The following is a 26,301-nucleotide window of genomic DNA, read 5'->3' as shown; positions in this document are numbered from 1 at the left end:
CTGCCGCAGCCCAGCTCTGAGCTCCGGATGCAACAATGTTGCAATTATAGAACCTAAACAAACCCCAGGTACCTGCTTTCAGTCAGCAGGGCCTCAGAGCTTAGAGCAGCCAGTGATGGCAACAGAGTTTCAATTATAGAATCTAAACAAACCCAGATACCTGCTTTCAGCTGGCAATAGCCTCAGAGCTGGAGCCGGCTCTCAGCTCCAGTGACAGCTATAGAAGGTAAATTAATCCCAGCATAAAAAAGAAAAAAGAAAAAAGGAGAGGCTGGGAGCTTCAGTTGCCCACCAGCCTGAAAACAGCCCTCAGCCCCTCACCCAGACTGGCCAGGTACCCCAGTGGGGACCCCCACCCTGAAGGGGATGTGACCAGCTGCAAACAGCCATCAGCCTGTCATCCAGGCTGGCCAGGCACCCCAGTGGGGACCCCCACCCTGAAAAAGGTGTGACCAGCTGCAAACAGCCATCATCCCCTCATCCAGGCTGGCCAGGTACCCAAGCAGACCCCCACCCTGATCCGGGACACCCTTCAGGGCAAACCAGCCGGCCCCCACCCATGCACCAGGCCTCTATCCTATATAGTAAAAGGGTAATATGCAAACTGACCCTAACAGCAGAACGACTGGGAATGACTGATCACTATGACACACACTGACCACCAGGGGGCAGATGCTCAATGTAGAAGCTGCCCTCTGGTGGTCAGGGCGCTCTCACATGGGAGGAGCTCTGCTCAGTCACAAGGCAGGCTGATGGCTGCCAGTATAGCGGTGGTGGTGGGAGCCTCTCCTGCCTCTTCAGCAGCGCTAAGGATGTCCAAACGACTGGATTGACCAGTTGACCAGTTGCCATGACATGCACTGACCACCAGGGGGCAGACACTCAGTGCAGGAGCTGCCCCCTGGTGGTCAGTGCACTCTAACAGCCAACCTCCCACAGCCAGCCAACCTCTCCTGGTCCCTCCCCCCAGCCAGCAAACCTCTGGCAGCCCCTCCCCCACCTCCGAACCCTCCCCCCCCCCCCCCCCCGGGTCTAGCAGGCCCTGTCCAGCAGCCGGCAGGCCCCCAGGCCCTGTCTGGCAGCCAGCAGGCCCCGGCCTGCCCAGCCCTGATCAGGACTGGGCAAGACGGCCCCGATAGGCCCTGATCTCCAGCCAGGCCTAGAGAGCCCACCTGTGCACAAATTTCGTGGGCCTCTAGTTAATTTATAATATCTTAACTGGGCCTTCAAATGACTGTAATAGTAAGTTTCCCTAATAAGCATAATATGCCAGTGTATCTGCAAATCTAGAAAGTCCAAAGGTAGGGAGAGATGGTTGTTCTATGCACAACATAAGCTACAACTTAGTACCTCTGAAATTATTGAGTTCTTCCTTCCTCTGTGTATTATCTTTAACCTTGGCAGGTTTCTTTCTTGGTCATAGATAGCTTCCAGCACCAACTAGGAAAACATGCTTCCTTATTTATTTCCATCAGGAAAGATGGAGGGCCTCTCTTACAATCAAATGTTATAAATTCTTCTCTTCAATTTAATTGGACAAATAAGTTCATGTGCACAATCTTGGACCATTAACAGTCACCCAAAGGATTGTTATACACTGATTGGCTTAAGTCTGGATTCCTAAACCATTAGAGATAAGTAAGGAATATGGGATTGGCGCAATTTGTTTTAAATAATTTTATCGGGAGCTGAGGATGGAGTCAGCATCTCTTGGGTTGTATAGGGTGTTGGGGTGGTGAAAGAACATGTTAGACTGGAACAAAATCAAGGACTAAAGGTTGAGGATGCTGGTCAGGCAACTGATGCTGTTCACAGTACATTCACTCCTGCTTTCTGCCTTCTTCCTTCTAAGGTCCATTGACTAAATCCAAACACCAGACTTTAGGCCTTATCTCGCTATAATTCTCAGTAGCATTCAACATAGTTAATACTAGTATCATTATCATGAGTCTATTCTTTCAGTTTATGTGAATGTCTAAGAGTTTTACTTCCATCCTCTGGTTACTTCTTTTCAACTTCCTTAGTTATCTCTCTTCGCCACAAAGGCTGTAATTCTCCAAGGCCCGGACCTAAGGCTCTCAGTTTTCATATACTACAGCCATTCCCTCGATTTTGATCACATATGTACATAACCTGTCATTGTTTTACATCTGGTTCTCCTACTTGAAGCTCCATAAAGGCAGAATTGGGTCTATTTTAGAAACTGCTGCATTGCTGATGTTTGGCAGAATCCTTCTACGTAGTATACACTGAACAAACATTTGTAGAATTAATGAATAAAAATAACCAGTTTAGCAAATATTTGTATTTAATTATATAAAGATAATGCCATTACAGTAATGTTTTTTTAATCTCAGACTTCCACTTCTAGCTATGATGGAGCAGCTTGAAGCACACTGCCACTTCTACTATACAGCTAGATATAAAACAAACAACAACAAAAATATGTTTGAAAAAGAACCAGCCTGTGGGAGGCCAAGACCAGAGTGAAAAGAGAATCTCAAGAGAGGTGAACTGACATTCTTTGATCCACTTTTTCCCTTAAATTGTTTGACAGCTCTGAGTGTAAGGACAAGAGGTTGAGATACCAAGCTGAGAAACTGCAGTTAAGAGTCAGAGAATTCAGTAAACATTTGAACAATCTCACAGAACTGAAGAGATATTGGGGGGTGGGGCGGGGGAGGGGACAGTTCCTCCTGTTACTAAACAATTCTCTGACACCAACTGGTATTCAGCAATTCATTCAGTTCTGATAATAACTATTTGGAGTTTACTCAGAACCCACAGGTTAAGAGTTTGGCCCACAACACTGGCCACATTCCGATACCAGCCACAAATGAGGTTCCCAGGCTACTCATATTTCTGCCCAGCCAGCTACAAATTCATGGTGCATCACAACTCCACATCAGGTTCAATAATTCACTATAGAACTCGGGAAAACACTGGACTTACATTTACTGGTTTATTATAAAGGATACAACCTAGGAACTGCCAAATGGAAGAATGGCACAGGGCAAGGGATGGGGGAGGGGAACAGAGCTGTCGTGCTCTTTCAGATGTGCCACCCTCCTAGCACCTCAAAAGTGTTCACAAACTTAAAGGCTCTTTGAACCTCATTGTTCAGGGGTCACCCATGAAATATACTCTCAAAAGACTTTCCTTATTTTTCTATAGATTTGAAAATGCATCTTTAGGGAGTGAATCTGAAAATTTTCACCCATTGGATTTATATAGCGACTACAGGCCCGGTGCACGAGTTTGTGCACCAGTGGGGTCCCTCAGCCTGGCCTGCAGGACCAGGCCAAAACCAGATCTCTGACATCCCCCAAGGGGTCCTGGATTACGAGAGAGCATAGGCCAGGTCCCACCGGTGCACAATTGGGGCCGGGGAGGTTGGCCAGCTGGGGAGGGACTGCGGGAGGGTTCCAGGGCATGTCTGGTCGGTCTTGCTCAGTCCCAATCAGCTGGACTCCAGCAGCAAGCTAATCTACCAGTCGGAGGTCTGCTCCCTAGTGGTCAGTGCACATTATAGCGAGCAGTTCAGTGGCCTTAGAATATCATTAACATATTACGCTTTGATTGGTTGAACAGACAACTGGACGACCAGACACTTAGCATATTAGGCTTTTATTATATAGTAATATTATGTAGTAATGCCTCCAGCACACACATGATGTCTAGGACCTTCAAAAAACACATGATGAAACCAAAGTGAATACAGTAATATGTGTCCACAGAAGATATTATTTACTAAGATATTTACTAAAGTCCAAAAATGCAAATTCTCCAGCAGGTTAAACATAAATGGATTTGAAATTTTGGGAGGATCACAAGGAGTAATTCATCTCCAAAACTGAGATCTTAGTAGCATTCAGAAAGTTGTTTTGAACTGTATCTGAGAATTTAAAGTTACAAAGAAAAAGATGGGACCCAAAAATAAAATAATAAAGTGTACACATTTGTTTATGAAATAAAAGCATCAGCCCAGCTGGCATGGCTCAGTGGTTGAGCATCAACTTATGAACCAGGAGGTCAGGGTTTGATTCTCAGTCAGGGCACATGCCCAGTTTGCAGGCTCGATCCCTAGTGTGGGGCATCCAGGAGGTAGTTGATCAATGATTCTCTCTCATCACTGATGTTTCTATCTCTCTCTCTTCCTCTCCCTTTCTCTCTGAAGTCAATAAAAAAAAATATATTTTTTTAAAAAGCATCAATGTCCATTTCCAGAAAAATGATAGAAAAGGTAAATATCTTAGATAGAATATAATGAACATCCTGTAGGTGAGTTCACAAAAAAGTAAGAATGGAAAACAATTCCCTGGGAAATTAACCATCACTGGCCTGGGTTCACGCTTATAGCACTCATCTTGTCAATAAAATTTAAGTAGCAGAGGGTCTAACACAAAATACATTTTAGGACCAAGGATACATCTGGAGCTCCAGGCAGACACAAACGCAAACCCTTTCAGAGAGACAGTCCCTTAAACCAGGTGAAAAGTATTGCTGATATGGAATTTTTGGACTGGAACCCAGATTCTTTGTCCACTGGAATCAAAGAATCAATCCACGGACAGAAAGGGGTATAGCAAAGGTGGAGATTTATTGAAGAACAAGTACAGACTCCCACATGGGGAGAGGGAAAGAGTCCCACAGAATGGACTCCCAAGTAGGGAGGGAGTAAGGGTCCCGCTGAGTTCCTTTTCCCTATGGCTTATAAAGGCTGCAGATCCTAGTGCCTTGATATCCCCTCTGATTGGTCACTATTCCACTAGACTGGTTACTATAGTAACTCCGGGGCTCAAACCATGTGAGGTTCTTCCCACCTCCTTCCTTATAGTTTCCCTATTCCCTTTGGGCTTTCTTCTTCTGAATGAATGAAGGGCTTCCTTTTCTTTATTTTGTAAATATAGACCTTTTGCTGTTCCCAGCTTCCTCATTCTATGGAAATGTACCTTCTGCTGCCCTGCAGCCCTGTGCTTCCTCCATGGTCCCCCTAATTTCCAAAATTTCTAATATTTCCTAAACCTGTCCTATCTTACTCCTAAAATTTCTGTTTCATTGCTACCTATAAAGTTCTGCTTAAAATAAGCATATCCTCATCCTCCAACAACAATGACAAAAGCCCAGAGAAAGTATTGTTTGGAAACCGTGTGCTACTCAGAGTAGCTGTTCTTTCACTTATTGTTTCTCTAAGATCCCCTCAAGTGAGAAAGCTATTTTTGTCCATGTTACTTTCAATTCTCAATCTCACTCACTCTTCATTTTTCTCACTGTTCAGACAAAATATTTCCATATGTCTTTTTTTCTATATTACCATACCCTCAAGACTTAACATGGTTGTGAAGTAGAAGACAGGTATATGGAAGGACATAAAAATATGGTTATTTAAAATCCAGGCTTATTTGATTATCTCCCAACTAGGAATATGCTTTAACTAATAGGGTAAAGATTAAGCAGTTACATGTTTCCAGAGGAAAAACAGTCTATAAATAGCTTTTGGCAATTTTTAAAAGAGCCCTTTTTGTGGTTATGTCACAGAATTATTGCAGATTCAGTATAACCTCCTGCACTTCCTTTATGCAAATACAAGTAAAATGATAATGAATTGGGTGTCTCAGGATCCTGAAGGACTGCAGAAATCTGAATTTTTTTTTTTCTCAGCCTTGAGAAGAGTAAATTGCTTCCCACATAGTTTAAGTTCGAAGTGTGTTTTATGTATTCAATTTCCTCAGACACCAGAAATCCCCATATGGAACTCTAATAATTGGCTTTCTTGTTCAAGGATAATTTTACTGACTGAATTTTTTCTTACAGAAGGTATAGGCAAAACCTCTGGGTGGTCCTCTGCTCTCATGAATAACAAATATACTTGCCCGAGAACAACAGCCCTGGTTGTTACCCGAAGCAAGAAAACTGTGTAACTAACTGTCAGAGCATGAGGGCTTTTTGTGGTGAAGTCTCCTTGCCCTATGGGTGAGTGTTCTCTACCTCATGATTCTAAAGGTCATCCCAAAGACATTGCAGAATATTCCAAAGGCAAATTCAGGAAAAGTTCTGTCTCCTTTAGCACCTTCCCTGGAGAGAATGAATCTGTGTATAGAACAGCCAGCATCTTAGCAGATTTCAGAAGTATGTGGGGTAGAAATTCAAAATTTTTAAAATCAATCCTGATAAAAGATCTTTTATCTCAGCTTTTACTTTGTAGGACACTAAAAAAAAATTATGAAGACTTCCTACACTAATAAGCATGACAGAGGATTCTATATTTTGAATGACATGGGGAGAAAAATATCAGATCTAGTTAATGAGTAAAAAGCAGATGTCTGGATTTCCTGACACCGGTGTCAAATTTTACTTATTTTTTGTGCAAACATCTCCATCATACTAGTTTCTGGACACAGTGATGGGCACTGAGGCGATCAAAAGTGAGTAAGACATTGTTAATGCTCTCAGGGAACTCACAGGTAATAACATCAAGAGAACATCGTATCCTTCACTTCAGGATAATGATGATTGGTTTTTCTCTTGGATTCTCTCCAGTTTCTGCAAAAAGTGCAGTGCCTGGAAGAAGAGTCATGCTTTATGTTCTGTATCTTAGCTTGGTACAAAAATTGCTTTTATGAAGTGTTATTATTAAACAAAAAGTGGTCGGGATGACTTGTGTTCCATATTTTTAAGTCACAGAAAAGTGACACATGGCAAGACTGAAAACTTCTGCAATGATTCCCTGATGCCAAAATAGCAATTTGATTCAGTACCAAGAAATATATATAAATATACTATATCAGTCAATTCATTTCAGGCTGGGAGGTTGGAAGAATAATATTAAAACACTTATTACTCATTATGGCACTTCTATAACCCCATCCACTTTACTACCTCCACGTGTAGCTATAGCTATAGTTTTTTTTACGCTCAATGGACAAAACATTTCAAATGCTTTTCTTGCATTTCACAGACTTCCCGTAGCTCAGGCCATAGTTCCAGAACTATGTCCTCATGACTTCTGACAAAGCCAAGTCCATAATGATCCATTCTAAGTGCCTACAGAATTCAGTCTGATCATTCACTCTCAAACTTCAGTATAATTGCCCTGTGTGGCTCTAGTAGCCATGGTAACCTCCGTGAGACAGGGGTCATATCTTTATAATTCCTCTGCACCTACCATGGCCCTGAGAAAAAAATAGATTCTCATTAATGCTAACGGAATTTAATTCTTCAACCGAGTTTCTAAATTATACATAGTAAGGAGAAACACCTTAAATCTTTTCAGAAAAATAGTTTTTCCAGGTTATGTAATAACCCTAAGGGCAAGGGCCTTAATTTATTATTTTTCTTCTCTAAGCACCAAGCACTGTAGAAATTTTATAAAAGTTTATTTGTTGGGTAATGGATTGACAATAAGTAGCAGAATAAAATGCTGATAAAGATGTGTAAATAAGTATGTATTTAAAATTATTCTGTATTTACAAGGCAAATGATAATCTCAGTTTGCTCAGCTAAGTAAATCTATGCCTGAAGAATCCTTGTACACCTTGTATGGTGGTCAATACCCACTAAACAAGAGTAATTAGAAATTCTGTTTATTTAGTGCATTCCTATCTTAAGCATCATCACAATATTCACATATAATGGACAATAACATGCAGAATCAATCAGCCACAGTCTCTAGAATCACAGTAGAGAAACTGAAACCGGCTTAAGAAACAGGTTTTCAGGAAATGTGGTAAATGAATATGTCAGCACCAGCTATTAGTAGTATTTTCAAAATGCAAAAGGAATAATAGGGGTGAGATTGAGCAGGAAAAGGGAACTCTGATTTTGTTGGACGTCTTCCATATTGATTCCAATAAAGCAAGCAAGAGTGTATTTATAGCTACCAGTGATTCACTCTGTAATGACTTAACTTTAATCTTCCCTATATTATGACACTGACATTGTAAGAGCCACAGAAGATGAACCAATGCCTCCAACAGGCATTTTAATTCCGTATTTAAATCTGTTCTGATCTCATAATCATGCTCTTATGAAATCCATATTTAATGTGTTTCATTAATATTTCATATTTTGATAGCACTTATCTGTTCTCTAAAAGTTAGAATATCTACAGCTTATTCTTCCATTAGAATAATTAAAGAAAGTGTAATAATTCATTTGACTTGATATATTAGTAATGTTTTACAATGTCAGAAAAATTTTATTTCAAAGCTTTTATACCCAGCATCCTTTCTTTTCCAGAGAAAGTATTATCCCTTAAAAGGATGCTGGTGTACCATGTAGTAATTTGAGGAGGCATAGGTCACTGACACTCTAATACTCAATGTTGGCCCTTTTAGAAAGATTTTGCTTATCCTTAAGTAATGTCTAAAATGAAGATTCTTGCTTGGACTAATGCCTCTGAAACTGAAACACTGCCCAACTTGGCCATTCATATTTTTAGCCTATAGATTTTCCATTGGTAACGCCTCCAGTCCTAGCCAGGGGTATTGTTTACTCTGGTTCAGGCCAGGTCACTCCTCTGCTCAAAACCAATTAGCTTCCCATCTCATTCAGAAACGGCCAAAAGTTTTTATAACTCCCTACCAAGACCCTGGAGTCTTGTTGCCCGGTTCTCCTTTCTGACCTCATGTCCTACCTCTCTCCTCCTTGCCTGCTCCTCCCCGCCAGCATCTTGTTCCTTGAATATGCCTATCCCACGCTCATCTCAGAGCCCCTGCACTTACCACTGCCTCTTCCTGGAATGCTCTTTGCCCAGATGTCTGCAAATTTTCTCCAGGCTCTGCTCAAATTACAATTTGTCCTGGTTACCATGTAAACACCAACACCTCTTGCTAGCACTCTGTTTCCCCCTCCCTGCTTTATTTTTCTCCATAGCACTTACTACGAAGTTATCCTATAATATCGTATTTACATGTCTATGGCTTATCTTCCGCCACCGCTAAAATATAAGCTCCTTCACAGCAAAAATTTTTGGACTATTTTGTGCACCACTATGCATTCAGTATCTGTAAGAATATCTGGATTAGTTGGAACTCAACAAATATTTGTTGGATGAATAAATTAATTGTTATAAATAGAAACACTTACTAATACTTATGAAACTCTAACATGCTGATGTAGCATGACATTTCTCTCTAAAGTCAGCTCCCTACAGATTCTATCCACATTAAATATAACCCGGTTAACTGTCATTAAAGAATTAAATCATTCTAATACAATAAAAGAGTAAAAATGGAGGCCAACTTGTTATATGTCTAAATATTTAAGAGTCATTAAACAAGCTAAAAATGTTAACATATAATATGCTTTTCTACCTTGATAAATATGCCTACTAATTGTAAAATCTTCAGGCTGGATTTTTAGAAAATTATTTTGAAGTAATTATTTGAAAATGCAGTTCTATGTCTTTTTGCTTTTTGTTTTTTTAATGTGTGCATATTTGTGAGAGAGAGAGAGAGAGAGAGAGAGAGAGAGAGAGAGAGAGAGAGAGAGAGTGTTTAGTTTGTTTTGCTAAGAATTGAAAGGGGAAAGTTTGAGGTGTGGACTTTTTAAACTTTATCCATGAAAGCAGTAACCAACTTGGTCCTAACAGAATCAAATTCAAGAGTACCTTTTCATGTTGGCCCAACAACTTTAGCTTTTATTCACTGTGCAAGGAAACTGAACTGGAAACTGATATAAAAAGTACTTTCAATGTAACCCAGAAGCTTTCAATACTCTTCTGACAAAATAAACACTGTAAATAATTGACAGAAATTGATTTTTAAGTAAAAAAGAATGGAAAAGAGGTTTAATTCATATGAGAGTGAATTCTTAGCTCCCTTGAGAAATAAAATGTAGAGAACATGACCTAACCCCAAAGGACCAGATAATTCAGGTGCATAAAAAAGACATAATGATACAAATAATTCACCCAACAATGTAATTCCTGGACAACTTATAAACAAGGCATATCAGTGTACTATAAATCCTGAAATAAATGTAAAACATAGAACTCAAAATATCTGCTTTAATAAGGAAGATAATACTAATAATAACAAATAATTTGATATCATTTATTTTGTGTCAGGCTTTGTTCTAAGTGCTTTTCATATGTGAACTTATTTAATTCTAAAAGCAATCAACTTAAAGATGAGGAAAATGAGTTACAACTACTGTATGAGTTATACATGACCATGTTATTCTTATGTTACATTGACTTATTTTAAAAGGCTTTGCTTTTTAGATAAGCAAAGGCAAGGAAAAATATTTCACATATGAAGGAAAAACAAAGGAAGTATAGTTTTGGACAGAGCACATATATGGCTCTCACCACAACCGATAATTTTCGGAGCCAGTCCATTATAAACTCTCAACTAGAAAACAATTTTCTAACAAGCATCTCACAGAGATGTGTACATTTCTCTAATTTTGTAAGGACACTCTCCTATGAATAGAATCGTTCTCCTGTTAAACAAAAGACCTGTATTCTTAGTCTGAAGGAGGATTCCCAGAAGCAGTGTATATAATTTATACTTTCAACCAAAATGGTGTCACCTGGAAAAAGGGACTGTCTGCCACTAAATAAATTAAACTTTTATTTTAGATTAGCCAAGCCTATTAAAGCTTAAAAACATAAAAAACATTGAATATTAGAAATGAAAAGGATTCATGTGCTCTTTTAACCTGACTCCCTCATTTCTTTATTTTAAGACAATAATGTATGTGAAAACGCTCTGTGAACTCTACAGTTTTGCTATTATTTTAAAAGATGAAAATTCTAACTTGCTATGTCACACAGCTAGTTAGTGGTCAGGTTCAAAATGACACTGAGGTTTCCTTACATTCTGATGCTCTTCTGAAAGATATTTATGAAACATCAACTGTATTTCAAGAGGAACAGATAAAGCGAAGAAAGACTTGATCCCCAGAAGACAGTACGCAAGCAAAAACAATAACAAAAATCATCAATTTAAATAACAAATGTTTTTACAATGTTAAGATTGGGAAAAATACACAGTAGAGAGTAGCCTCGTACAAATGGGAATATTAAACAAGGTATTCAGGGAAGGGGTCTCTGAGATTTTCATGCTAGGATATGAGTCATGAAGAGGAGTTAGCCATAACCATATTGTGAATGAGGAAAATGCCTAAGGCAATACCATAGATTTTTTCACTGTAAGATAAAGTGTAAAATAACATCCCAGGAAGACCTTATTTTAATCCCCCCCCCCATTTGATCCTAAAAGTTAAGTTCTTTCCATTACATCATATTACTTGTGGCTTCGTTTCTCATGAAATCTCCCCCAAAAGGAGAAATCACATATTTATTGAATGTGTGCACAGAATTGTACAATTATGTAAAATGGTTTCAAACACATTATTTTATTTGTTGTTTACAATGGGCCTATCCAATAGGCAAGGTAGTTGTTATTGGGAGAAATCCATGGTGGAAGAAAATGAACACCAGTATTGAAATTAGGGTTTGGAACCTGGTCCTATCGTTTATCAATTTTAATCCTTGGGCATATAACAAAAACTCTCTGAAGTTAGGTTTCTTTATTGGTCAAATGAACATAAGGGTATCTTTTTTATAGCTTGCACAGATGAGCTCATCTTCAACCTAGATCAGGGGTGGGTAACTCCTGGCACGCGTGCCAAACATGGCACGCCAGGAACTTTTGCTGGCACGCGAAACCCTCTCTTATAATCTTCCATTTACAATTTTTTCTTAATATCAACTTTTTTATTTTTCAGACAAATTCAGTGTAGGTGCATCGTAGATTAATAAATAATTTTACATAACAAGTTATCTTAAAGACCATAGACATGGATTGACGAGAGAGGGGAAGAGCAATTTCTATGCCTCTGCCTTAACTCTCCCTGCCTTCCTAGATCCGACCAGTGTTTTGGTTTCATCCACATACGCTTGTGAATCTTTGTTCTCAGTGATGAATTTTGTTAAGTCTCGTAATAGAAGTAGCCTGATGGATGAAGCAGTAGCTCGTGCACATCTCGGAAGGTCACGAAATATAAACCTGATGTAAAATCTCTGTCATCAGTGATGCAGCAGCAAAAGTCCCACTTATAATATCAAACGGAGTCATAAAGTTTTCTATCAAACTATCAATGTACATGTATACATTAAAAAATAAATGTATTTTTCATCATCATATACTGTGTTTTTGTCGCTCGAATGAATTTTATTATTTCTTCAAGGTTCTTCACATACGTACACCTTAAGAGATATCAAGTAGGTGTGACATGGTCTCAAAAAATTAGGGTTGGCACGCAGAAGAATTTTCAGTCAGAGATTTTGCTGGTTTTGGCACGCACTCACAAAAAGGTTGCCCACCCCTGACCTAGATTGAATTCATCTAATTAGCAATGATGGAAACAAGAGGCCAAATGCTAAATAGACTCTATTCAGCCAAACCCTTCCCTGCTCAGCATTTTCAGTTTATACAGTCATTACTCTTTAATCTCATAATTTCAGAACCCAAACTCATTTGTGAGGGGGGAAAAGAAGTTAAGAAGGATTTATATGCACTGGTTAATTTTTCAGATATAGGGCTGTAAAAGACAAATTGCTTTCTTGCTTCCTTATTATGCTAGCTAATAGCTCATCATTTCATACATATGTCAAACATTAATTGACGAAACTTTCAAAGAGGAAGGGAAAGAACAGTATCTCACTTTGAAATATCTTTGAGAACTGAAAATTAAAATGAACATAAGATGATTGGGGGTGGAGGGAAGCTCACACTCTTCATTTTAAACCAAGAGCTCATGAAAGACAGCAATTCAAACCTCCCACCTGCTTGGCAGTTTGAAAAGAAAGACCAACTTACTAATTTGCTTTTTGGTTAATTCGAACATCTTTGATGATAAGTGAGCATCTGTTTACTTGTTTTCATTCAGTAATCTTGTGTTTGTTTCATCTTCCACATAATAAACCCACCACTCAAAACAAGTTTAATGTGTATTTTTAACACAGCTAATTAGGCAGCAGGCAGTTTGGAAGGCTTCTCTGTATAGCACATTAGCAGTTAGGTAATTTCTCCAGGGAAGAGTGGGAGGAACCCTGGCTCGTTTAAGATTCCAAATAGATCTTTATTATCATCATGTCTTTCTTTCCTTAACAGTGTGAACTTCTTTAAGTGCCACCAAGAAAGAGCTAGGGTCCTCTTGAAAATGAATTCTACTGGTTCCATGGTAATGAGTTCAGGATCACAGATCCATGGATGGAAACTCAACGATATCCCTGCCCAACTGCTTGGCAAATATATGTCTTTACATGTAATGGGGAATTGCCCAACGTGTGACGAGTCCAAGGTAATCCCTGACACTGCAGGACATGGAACAGTCAATTCAAGATGCCCACCCCTGGATTGCTCAGGGGAGGCAGCACAATGATTTAATTGGAGAAGGGACCTAAAATTTCAATGACTACTGAACCCTTGGGCATTCATTTAACGTCCCAAGCTTTGAAGAAATCATTAATTGTCACAGGGCTGTGTTACTTGTCCATCATTTCCATTTCCCTTTTTTAAGGTCACTGAAAGGTAGCAGTGAATTAATGGTACTCCAGCTGCCTCAAATTATGAATGTGTCTCTAATGTGTCTTTCCATCAGAGCATGCTTTAGCTATTGGTGAGAGAGACTAAAGGCTCTTATTGATGCTTTCCATCAGAAACCAAGACCCCTAAAATGTCAGAGGTTTATAAAGCTGAAAACTATATCTTTGCACCATTCCATTTTATATCTATATCTACATGTTTTCTTTTAATATTATTGTAATTGTTCTTTATTAATGTAGAGCAATTAGCTGAGAAGGCTAGTACAAATTAGTCTGAAGGATTCACCAATTTAAAGGGAAATTAAATTTTATAACTTCAATAATGTATAATTACACCAACAAATAACTGTCAAAATCTTAGGCAGGGTTTTTCAGCTGAAAAGTCAGCTTCTCATTTATTGTTTGTATGAATTCGGTAAAGGTTAATTGAAAGTTTTTTTTCAAGAGGTTATTTTATTTTTCCCATTCCAACTTAAAAGCTATTCAGTTGCAAAGGAAGCACAACGTTGTAATAGAAAAGGTAAAGATAAATCTCAAAAGAATCCAAGAAGAATTATCACTAATTTTGAATTAGTAAAAACGAAGACTTTACTGTAATAAAAACAAGATTCAGCCATCCTTTCATCATTTAATATATGCAGAGCCCTTCTGCACATGTATTCAATACGTTAGTAAATAAAATAACCTGTGACTGAAGGAGAGCGAGAAACAATGAGAATGTTAGATGCGGCTAAGTGCAATGCAAATAAGGACAATGAGGACAGGAGAAGGGGATTGGGAGTGTTGGAATATACCGGTCTAATTTTACATGTTCTGCTCAAGGTAGGCCTCAGAGAAGGGAACATGTGATCTAGACTTAGAAGTAAGGAGGGAATCGTGTTGGGCCAAGAGCTTTCCAGCAGAGGGAAGGCAAGTAAAGTTCCCGAAGTATAAATATGCTGGCAGTTTTGAAAAACATCAAAGGATTAATGTGGTTACAGCAGATTCAGCAAAGGGGAGCATAGGAAGAGATGAGGATAGAGGCGATTCTGGTGGGGAAAGAGGGAGATAAACAGAAAGGACTTGGAGAGACTCTGGTTTTCGCTCTTAGTCAAACTGGGAGCCACTGGAAGGTTTTGAGTAAATGAGGGACATAGTCCAACATACTTTTGAAAGTATCTTCCAGCTGCATTGTTGAGAACAGATTACAGTGACCAGTGGGAGCTATTTTACCCATCAAGGTAAATGGTGATGCGTCTTGAACTAAAGAAGAGCGAAAAGGTACATGCTTCTGTGACACCCACTTCAATATATGACACCCACTTTAATATAATATGGAATTTAAGCCTCAAGCAGTTTTTCTCCCTATATAACAAAATTGAGTGTGCTGTATTATCACACATCTTTTTGTAATATTTTCCTCTCAGTAGTCTGTCAGCACCTCAAACACAGGACCACATCTTATTTATTTTGTACTCTCAGAACTTAGCACTTTGCCAAGAATATTAGGATACTCAGCATTTGCTGAATAAATAAGTTAAAAGTAATGTCAATGAATAATGCTTACATTTTTATTTCAGAATAATTTTTAATATGTAATTGAGAGGTAACATAAAAATATAAGAAATGGTTGGATATTAGTCAGTCAGCCAGAATAAGCATTTAGGTAGCAAAAAAAAGAATGTATTTTGTGCATTATCCTACTGTGAAGTAATTCACCATTTAATGGTGATCATTGGCTCTTTAATAGTGCCACATCTTTGCTACAAAAGTATATAGACTCTTGGATTCTTTAAATTTGGTTATTGAAGAAAGAATGCAAAGCCCATCAAAATCCTAATTGGTAAAAAAAAAAAAAAGGTGACTGTGTTTTCATAAGTAAATACTTAGGAGAAAAACAAATCTTTCAAAAAACCACAGATTGGATAGATTGGGGTTACATTACATTATAGAATTACATTTAGTTCCAAATATAATATGGAATTAAAGAATTACATTAGTGATCATGGATGTCTTCAAGCCAAGGAGAAGCTATATTAGTTTACAATTACTAGATCTAGATGGAAAAATGTATCATAGGTCACAATATTTATAAAAATGCCAAAACTTTCCATCAAAAATAACTAAAGGATGAATTGTAAAATAATGTTTTTAATCCTTATTTATGTCTTTAACAGGAATATAGAAAATAATATAGATGCCCATTTTAATTTTTCTGATCACAAAACTAATATATATTCCTTATAAAAATAGAAAAGAGATATTTTTTAAATCACTTATTTTTTGTGGAAAAACCCCTTTTTTAATTAACATTTTTAGTGTAAAAATCTGTATATTTTTATTTTACAAAATTTAAAGTACAATGTATATAATCTCACCGCATATATATATATATTTTATTCATTTCAGAGAGGAAAGGTGAGGGAGAGATAGAAACATCAATGATGAAAGAGAACCATTGATCGGCTGCCTCCTGCATGCGCTGCACTGGAGATCGAGCCCACAATCCAGGCTGCCCCAACTGGGAATCGAACCATGACTACTTAGGAGTAAATACTTAGGAGAAAAACAAATCTTTAATAAAACCACAGATTGGATAGATTGGTGTTACATTACTTTATAGAATTACATTTAATTCCAAATATAATATGGAATTATTATATTCCATATAATAGGTCAACGTTCATAGGTCAATGTTCAACTACTGAGCCACACCAGCTGGGCACACATACTTTTTACTTATTATATCTGACCATTTCCCCATGTTATTAAATATTTCTGAAGATATGCTTTACTGTATTTGTGTTACCATTCTCCAATTGTTTTTGAGTGCTTAAATATATATGGAAAATCTACTGTGTGCTAGAAGTATCTTAAGCACTAGAGACAAGACTCAAGGAGTTCTTGCTCTTACAAAGAGTTTGTGTTCAACAAACAATGCCAGTAAAGTGTGATGAGTGCTTTAGGATGCTAATAGAAAAGCAGTGGACCACCTAACCTAGCCTAGGGAAATCAGGCTATGTTTAAGCTGAGACCTACAGGATAATTAGAGAGTAAAAAATCTGATTTCTGAATTGTATTCCAGGCAAAGAAAATGTGTGTACAACGGTCTGTAGTCAAGAAAAACCATGTCTTATTCAAGGGTTTGAAAGAAATTTGTTGTGGCTAGAGGGAAGAATAAAGCAGTTAGGAAAGTGACTTAGTGGAAGGTTGGGTTATCAGATCCATTTTTGCAGTATTGCAGTGATTATGTCCAACAAACCCTTACTTTACTCAAAATGACCCCAAAATGCAAGAGTAGTGATTCTGGCAATTCAGAATTGCCAAATATTTTATGGTTAGCAGAATTCCTGGCCTCTACCTATTAGGTGCCAGTAACAAATCTCCCCACCTCATATACCCCAACATTGTGACGACCAAAAATATCTTCAGACATTGCCCAATGTCCCTTGGGTGATGAAATTAAAATCACTCCTGGTTAAGAACCACTGCTCTATATCATATTCTGTAATCTGGAGTAGAAGTAAACATTGTTTAGGCAATTCAATAAAAGTTATTGTGTCAATAATCAAACACATATGAATTAAACTGAGACATTCAGAATTCTAATATAATATACTGGAAGGTTGCTTGCCCTTCACTGCCCATGTTCATAAAGGAACAAATTATTCTAACTGTTAAAAGAGAGAAGTAAAAAATTGATCAAAATAAATAACTCCCTAGATAATAATTTTTAATGCTTTTTTAACAGAAGAATTTCCAAACCATTCTGTCTTAGTTATTATTGTTAACAACAATGAAAGTTTAGGATGTAATAGAGAATGAAAAGAATTTATTTGAGCAAAGAATCTGGGGCACAAATTCAGGTAGCAACCTAACTTGTGTTTTGAAGGGAACAAAGAAAGGCAAGATTTATTAAGTAAAAAAAATAAATAAAAAATAAAAAATGACAAGTGCAGTTCCCAATAAGGTACTCTGCAGCTAAAGGATGCTGGCTGTTAACAGGGATTGGTTAGGCTCTTGAAGTAAACAAAAGATGTCTGCTAGTGAAACAGATTAGCTCCTTTCAAAAGAAAGAATGCAAATACTCTGGTTGCCATGGTAAAGAGGAAGTAAAGTTCAGGATATAGTTTCACAGTTGGCTTAAAGGTTCAAGGGTTCATTTGTGAGATGGGTATAAGGCAAAATTCTTCATGGCCTCCTGACCCCATTTTCCCTGACATAAATGACTCTACCTTGGCAATTCACATTATAAAGTAAAACAAAAGTTAGTGTTAGCTTATCTGTATTATGTGCGGTGTTATATAAACATCTCCATTTTTGATCCTTAACACTCACATTATGGTCCAGGCAGGGAACAGAAGTGTTAAAGTCAGCTGGTACCCTCTCAGAAATGCAGAATCTGTTTCCACCCAGACCTCTGAATCAGAAGCATCATTTTAACAAGATTCCCCAGGGATCGGTATACATAGTAAAGATGGAGAAAGACTAGGCTAGATGAATCTTCTCTCCCTCCGTCAACTCTTAATTTAGTAAAATCAAATTATTGTCTTCTGTCCAGGTATAAATCTTTCACATGTTTATGCTAATAATCCTTTTATTTTTATCTTTTTATCTTTTTATTTGAAAGCAACAGAAAATGAGATATGATGAGTTTAAAAAGTGTCTTCTTTTAAGTGCTTCAAACATCAACTAAGTCATAATACTTGCCTATTAATGACAAAATTAATGACCTTACCTAGTACCTAGATAGTACTTCAATTATAGTGGCCACATGTAGATGATCATTCCAGGGAATGCTTGCCCTTTGTTCTTCAGAATTTACCTTTTCAATATAATCATGTTCTGTTCCCAGATGTATTACTTGTGCAATAATTTTGTACAATTTTTATTTTTAAATATATATATATATATATATATATATATATATATATATATATCAGATTCTGGAAAAGTAGGCATATCAGTGGTTTCTACTGCTCAACTACTTTTATATTGTGCTTAATGAGTTTTGAATTCAATAAAAAATTTTCAAATACAAACTCATTTTAAATGAAAATAACTTTTACTTGCATGATTTCTTGCCTTTCCTCCTGTTACTTTTACTCTCTATTTAGCAATAGTAAGGCAATAAACATGTTACTGGAAGTTAAAGGAAAAGGGGAGATAATAAGAATATATATATATATATATATATATATATATATATATTTCCTGTTTTTGTATCATGTTCAGCACCCACATTAAAAAATATATACTGACTTTCCACAGGACAGAAAATCAGTGACAGAGTTAAAGTGTCAAGTTCCAACATTTCTTTCTTGCCACAAATCAATAAAAAAAAAATGGATTTGCCTAAGGTTTCATTTTAACTGAGGAATAGATGAGAGAGATGATATGCAAATTTGAAAGGTCACTTTTATAAGATCCTTTCCACTCTATTTTTGGTGATGGGGGAGGGGGGTGGGATTAAATATCAGACGATGAAGGATCAGACAGCCAAAACCTTATAGAGTTGGGAAACCTAAACCTATTTTAATTGAACTCCCAATTTAAAAAATCAAAACACAGAGGAAATGGGAGGATTGGAATGAGAGGCAGCTCCCCAGAGTCGAGAGTGTAATAACCAAGTGTCTGCCTGTCCTTTCTGTCAGCTAAAGGGAAAAACTGGCCTGCTCCTTCAGTACCTCGGCCTCCCTCTTAGGGCAATACACATTGTACAAAGTGCTGGAAAAGCCACATTCCTATCTTCAAGAAGGGGACTGAGGGGACAGAAGACACTGAATGACACTGAGAGAACATAGTTCTTTATTCCCCAAAGAATACATGTAAATGAAGCAGAAAAACAGGGAGGGCCATGTGAATAAATACAAATGAGTTTGGCATGTGTTGTGATGTAAACATTTGCATTTCTTTTGAGTGATGGATGCAGAAAACATTGCCTCCCACTCTAGGCAGCCAGAGCTTTTCCTCTACAGGTTTACACAGGCTCAATAAGGCATCATGACTTTATCTCACAATCTGATCTGACCTTTACAGCTTTTCTTCTTTTATCACTTCTTATTCCCCAGTGTCTGGCTGCCTTTATTTTACAGTTCTACGTTCCACCAAACTGAATTCTTCTTGCACTTTCCAAGTATCTAAAAAGCTGTGAACCCATGCATATTTTTTAAGAACATAAAGTGAACTGGGCCTTGGCTGATAGTAATTAAAGCACAGTTAAAAGAATATGTGTGCTTCTTAGAAATTCAGTGTATATCTCTGAGACTTTTGGTAATTTTTTTTATGGAAATGGAGAGGTTTCGAAAAAATATTTAAGATGGGGGGAAAAAAAAGAGTAAGAAAGAAATTAGACCAAGAGGGCAAACAGAAAAGAGACAAACATAACCAGCATGATGTAGATGGGCCACCCAGAATACCCATTGCTACACAAAATGTCTTTAATATGTATTCTTTGAAAATGTATTTCTGCCAACTTGGGCTCTAATTGAGTGATAGTAATAGGTGATAATAGATGAAAAAATAACTAGAGAGGTTTTACTTCTCTGCCCTCATATTTGGAACTCCCTAGTAATTTTTCAACTTTTTACATTTAAATGCCTATTCCATTCTCAAAGCAAATATTAACTTCTTATATTTGTATTTCATTTTTTTCCGACTTAACGTATTAATGTAGACACCCGTAAAGACATAATTAGTTCTAGCAACTCTTGGAAATTTTCCTTTGGCTCCAAATTATTAGGTGTCTAAGTGGCGTGGGCTGTAAAATGCTTACAGTTGTCATATATTCTGAGATTGTGGGGAATGTTGAAACTCTACTGAGAGTTAGGTAGGCAATGTTTATTTCTCCTTCTATCCCTAGAGTTACGGTGGTGTGGTAGGTCTCAGTTCTCCTCATCTGTGAATGGAGAGGACTAAAATATTTGGTCTCTAGGGTTCATTCCAGTTTTATTATTTTTATTCTAATGTAAATGCTTTTTAGAAACCACTTCAGTAAACAAAAAGTGTAATAATAAGAAGAAAGTTAAATTCATAGAAGGGATATTTGTCAATATATCTAATTTGTGAATTTCATTAAGTAGTCCATTAATACCTCTTTTATCAAAAATTTGTACTGCATTTAAAGTTGCCAAATTTTGCAAATAAAAATACAGGCCAGTCACTTGAATTTAAATTCTGAATAAACAATAAAAAGCGATTTAATATAAATATGTGCCATGCAAAGTTTGGACACGCTTGTACTAAAAAATGTATTTGCTATTTATCTAAAATTAAAGTTTAACTAAGAGTCATATTTTATTAGGTATCCTGCCGGGAGCCGGTCCATGCTTGCTGTTTCAAGGGACCTGGCATATATGGCATACTGTTCTTAATATGTTTGCTCACCTTCTTGGCACTATGTGTTTTAACCAAGGTCTCTGAGAAAGGTTGTTTCCCCAGGTAGGGATCTTCCCTTGAAGTTAGGGAGGAAATAAAACCTCTTAACTAAGTGCCAGGTGGGAAATTAATCACTTTAACTACGAATAATCATGCTTAAGCTACATAATCCTTACTCCCTGGAATGGAGATAAGAAACACCCTAACCTTTGAAATAGAGATTGATAGGATTAGAATCAACTGGTATAAATACAGATGTAAGGAGACAGAGAGAGAGACAGAACCTAGGCACAGAACCTACACAGAACGTTCTCTAGAGACAGAAGAACTTCGCTGGAGAGAACATGGCAAAAGATCCTGGACAGAAACTGGCCTCAGAACCTAGAGACAGAACCTAGCGAGAGAACATGGCAAAAGATCCTGGACTGAACCTGACTACAGAAATTGGCAAGAGAACCTGACTAGAACCTGGTGACTGAACCTGACTGGAGAACCTGGACAGAACCTGGCTGGAGAACCTAGCGAGGGAACATGGCTACAGAACCTGGCTGGAGAACCTAGCGAGGGAACATGGCTACAGAACCTGGCTGGAGAACCTAGCAAGAGAACATGGACACAGAACCTGGCTGGAGATCCTAACCAGAACTTCGCTGGAGATCCAGACCAGAACTTGGCTGGAGATCCTGGCTAGAGATCCTGGCTAGGCTGCTGATCAACTGAACGCTGTCTCCATGTCATTCCTTCTTCGCCGACTCCGTCCACACCTTTGGGGACCCCTGGACCCGTTGGGGTTGGACCCTGGCATCTGGCGCCCGAACAGGGACCCCTAGGTAAGCGCCCCGCACTCGGGATGGATCGGACTCCACCGTAGGAAGAGGGTGGATAGTCTTCGCTGACTCCGTCTACACCTTTGGGAACCCCTGGAACAGGATTCCCCTAGGTAAGCCCCCGCCCCCATTGAGAACCCCACACTCGGGACGGATAGGACTCCACCAGGGTACTGCAGACCCCCTACAGAGGATAAGTAGGGTAAGAAGGTGGATAGTACAGAACTCAGATTGAGAAGATGTGCCATACTGAGTCCAAAGAAAGAAGACTCTGTATTGATTCTTAGATTAAGAAGATGTGCCATACTGAGTCCAAAGAAAGAAGACTCTGTATTGATCTTTAGATTAAGAAGATGTGCCATACTGAGTCTAAAGAAATAAGACTCTGTATTGATCTTTTAACACATATGCTTGCTAGCAGAGGAATTAAGGTTACTCCCAGTCAGACAGAACGTTTTATACAAGAAGTATGTCCATGCTTTTCTGAGGAAGGAAAGGTAAATGTAATGGCATGGGAGAAGGTAGGCCCAAGGAGCCTTATCCTTAACTCCACTGCAGCCTTTCCACCCCGGGAAAGTGCAGGATTGGCAAGCTCTCCCTGGGGTGATAGATCAGGCCTCAGATAATAGCGGAAAGTGCCAATCCTACTCTTAAAATGGATACAAGAGAGCATTTCGGGTTTTTCTTTTTAATGCCTGCTTTTAAAAAATAAAAAAGGGGGAATTTGCCGGGAGCTGGTCCATCCTTTTGTTTCAAGGGACCTGGCATATATGGCATACTGTTCTTAATATGTTTGCTCACCTTCTAGGCACTATGTGTTTTAACCAAGGTCTCTGAGAAAGGTTGTTTCCCCAGGTAGGGATTTTCCCCTGAAGTTAGGGAGGGAATAAAACCTCTTAACTAAGTGCCAGGTGGGTAATTAATCACTTTAACTACGAACAATCATGCTTAAGCTACATAATCCTTACTCCCTGGAATGGAGATAAGAAACACCCTAACCTTTGAAATAGAGATTGATAGGATTGGAATCAACTGGTATAAATACAGATGTAAGGAGACAGAGAGAGAGACAGAACCTAGGCACAGAACCTACACAGAACGTTCTCTAGAGACAGAAGAACTTCGCTGGAGAGAACATGGCAAAAGATCCTGGACAGAAACTGGCCTCAGAACCTAGAGACAGAACCTAGCGAGAGAACATGGCAAAAGATCCTGGACTGAACCTGACTACAGAAATTGGCAAGAGAACCTGACTAGAACCTGGTGACTGAACCTGACTGGAGAACCTGGACAGAACCTGGCTGGAGAACCTAGCGAGGGAACATGGCTACAGAACCTGGCTGGAGATCCAGAGCAGAACCTCTCTGGAGATCCAGACCAGAACTTGGCTGGAGATCCTGGCTGGAGATCCTGGCTAGGCTGCTGATCAACTGAACGCTGTCTCTGTGTCATTCCTTCTTCGCCAAATCCGTCCACACCTTTGGGGACCCCTGGACCCGCTGGGGTTGGACCCCAGCAGTATCCTAATTACATTTTCAACCAGCTTATTACAATTGTTAAATAGAAAAAAAATCATACTTTTGTAAAATATTCTTCTGCCATTTTTCCCAGTGAATTGGCATATTTTATAGATATTATTATGAACATCAAATTTCTTGCTTTGTGCTCCTGAAAGATGTAGTTAAGAATGAGAACAATACCCTACTAAACTTCTATAATTTAAAATATTGCTTCAATATGTTCCCACCTATTCAAGATAGTGAGTGAATAGTATATTCTGGTTAATTTGCTGCTCATTCAGTGTCCATCAATGTCTTGCATAAATTCCCCACTTTTTAAACAAGTATAATGAAATTATACCCCTAACATTGAAAAACTGTGTTGTAATACTAAAAACACAATACACAAAAGGGAAAAAAATGATAATTTGCACCCCATCAACATGAAAAACTTTTGATTTATAAAAGTCCATGAAGAGAATGAAAAGACAAGCTGCAGGGTGGAGAAAATATTTGCAGCCCATATACCTGACAAAAGCCCTCTGTCTAGAATTTATAAAGAACTCTCAAAACTCCAACTAGATAATGGGGGAAAGACATGGGAGAGAATAAACAGATGGCCAAAAACATTAGCCACTAGGGAAATGCAAATTCAAACCACCCTGAGATTACTACATACCTATCAGAATAGCTAAAAGGAAAAAAAAAATAGTGGTAATACTAAATTCTGATGAGGATGTGGAAAAACTGGATCACATTGATAGTAGAAATGTAAAATGATGGAGTTTATTTGGAAAACATTTTGGCAGTTTCTTATAAAACTAAGCATGCACCTATTATATGTCGCAGCTATTGCCTTACTGGGCATTTATCCCAGAAAAATAAAAAAATATTTTCACACAAAAACCTGTACATAATTGTTCATAGCTCCTTTATTTGTAATAGCCAACACCTTGAAAGAGCCCAGATATCCCTTAGTGGGGAATGGTTAACAAACTGTGGCACACCCATGCCATGAAATATTACTCAGCAATAAAAGAATAAACTATTGGAATATGTAACAAATTGAATAAATCTTAAGATAATTATACAGAGAGAGAAAAAGCTAATCACAGAATGGAATGCTACATACTATATGATTCCATTTATATATAATTCTTGAGATAACAAAATTATAGAGACAGAGAACAGAATAGTTGTTGCCAGGAATTAAAAAGGGGTAAAGGAGAAAGTGCCATCTTGACAGCTGTCTTCCAATCCATGAACATGGCATGTCTTTCAATTTAACTAGGTCTTTTTAAAGTTCTTTCAGCAATGTTTTACAGTTTTTACTACACAAAACTTTCAACTTTTTGGTTAAACTTATTCTTAGATATTTTATCCTTTTGGATGTTATTATATATGGAATAGTGTTCTTAATTTTTTGGGGGGTGGGGTGGGGCATTGTTTCTTGTTGGTACATAAAAACACAATTGAGTTTTGTAGGTTGCTCTCATGCCCTGAAACTTTGATGAATTTGTTTATTAGCATAATTTTTTGGTTGATTCTTTGGGTCATCCTACATATAGGATCATGCTGATGGGGAAAATGAGACATTTTGTGGGGGCTAGCAATCTGAATCTGCCGGTAACCTAAGGCACATTCTTGATAGTCTATAATTAAGTCACTGCCCCTTTATCCACAATCTGGTTTTGCAAAACCTGTTTACCTAAGTACTACTCCCATTTTACAGAGGCCATAAACCATGAACAACCTCCGGAGGGGGTTATCCGTGCTGGTGCCAGGCCAGGCTTTTAGGTGTGGTCTCACGGCCCCCATCCTAACACACGGGGCTTATTGCAAAGCCCGCAAAAGGTCCAGAAGTCCCATCCCATATGTGGGGGACAGAGAAACCCAAGGTTATAAAGGAAAAGCTTCTTCCATATTGGTTTGCTCAGGATTTAGAGAGAAACAGTCTCCCCTGAGTCCCTGTACCGGTACATGTGAAACATCTGAAAATAAATGGGTTTTTCCTGTGTCTCCAAGTACTCCTGTGTGTTCTTCGGTCGCCTGGTAAATTCTGTAACAGTGTCATCTGTGAACAGAGATAATTATACTTCTTCCTTTCAATTTGGATACCTTTTATTTCTTCATATTGCCTAATTGTTCTGCCTAGGACTTCCAAGATGATGCTGAATAGCCGTGGCAAATGTGAGCATCCTTGTCTTGTTCCTGACTTAATGAGTAAGCTCTCAGTCTTTCACCATTGAATATGAGGTTAGCTGTGGGGTTTTCATAAATGCTACTTACCATGTTGAGGAAGTTCCCTTGTATTCCAACGTTTTTTAGTATTTGGATCATGAAAGGGTGTTGCATTTTCAAATGTCTTTCTGTGTCCATTGAGATAATCCTTTGTCTTTTAAATTTCAGCTAGTTTGAGTGAGTTTTTCTTTCACTGACAATTGCAAGCATCTTCTATATTTCTGCTTTCATCTTTGTTCTTGTTTTCTTCCAACAGAAACTGGTTCAACAAGTGGCAAGTTTTATTTCAATGAATAATAGATAATTGGTTTGGAAAGAAAGTCCCGAGAAATGGCTTTGTTAAATCACTCTGATTTTACCGGCTCTCATGTCACTGTTATATAAGTCTTGATTTATACCAAGCTATGATAGGTTGTGACCTCAAACAATGAGAAAAACAACTTATTTGCAGTTTTGTCCTGGTGTGCAGAAACAATACTGATGTGAACAGATCTGAGATAATGCAGCATTTGTTCTTGGCATAATCACTCCTTTTATCCCTGAGAAATGATTTTAAAAAATAATCCTTGTTTTTGATAGATTATCTGTTGAAGTCCCTCTTGGTTTCTGACAAATCTTGTCCAAAGTCTGAGGCCTTTCATTCCATAAAAGTTAATTTTTCTGGGGAAAGATGAATAGAATGGGAAGAGGAAATGTTTAATGTAGCATAAAATAATAGTGATATATGAAGACTGTAACCAGAGAGGCTTCAGCCTTCCCTCAGCTTTCTCATTTGGAACCCCTCACACTTTCTACCATTCCTTCAGCATTTTAAGAAAAA

Source organism: Myotis nattereri (genome assembly GCF_964212035.1).
Source record: "Myotis nattereri genome assembly, chromosome: 3".
NCBI classification, from domain to species: Eukaryota; Metazoa; Chordata; class Mammalia; order Chiroptera; family Vespertilionidae; genus Myotis; species Myotis nattereri.
This window is presented reverse-complemented; position numbering follows the sequence as displayed.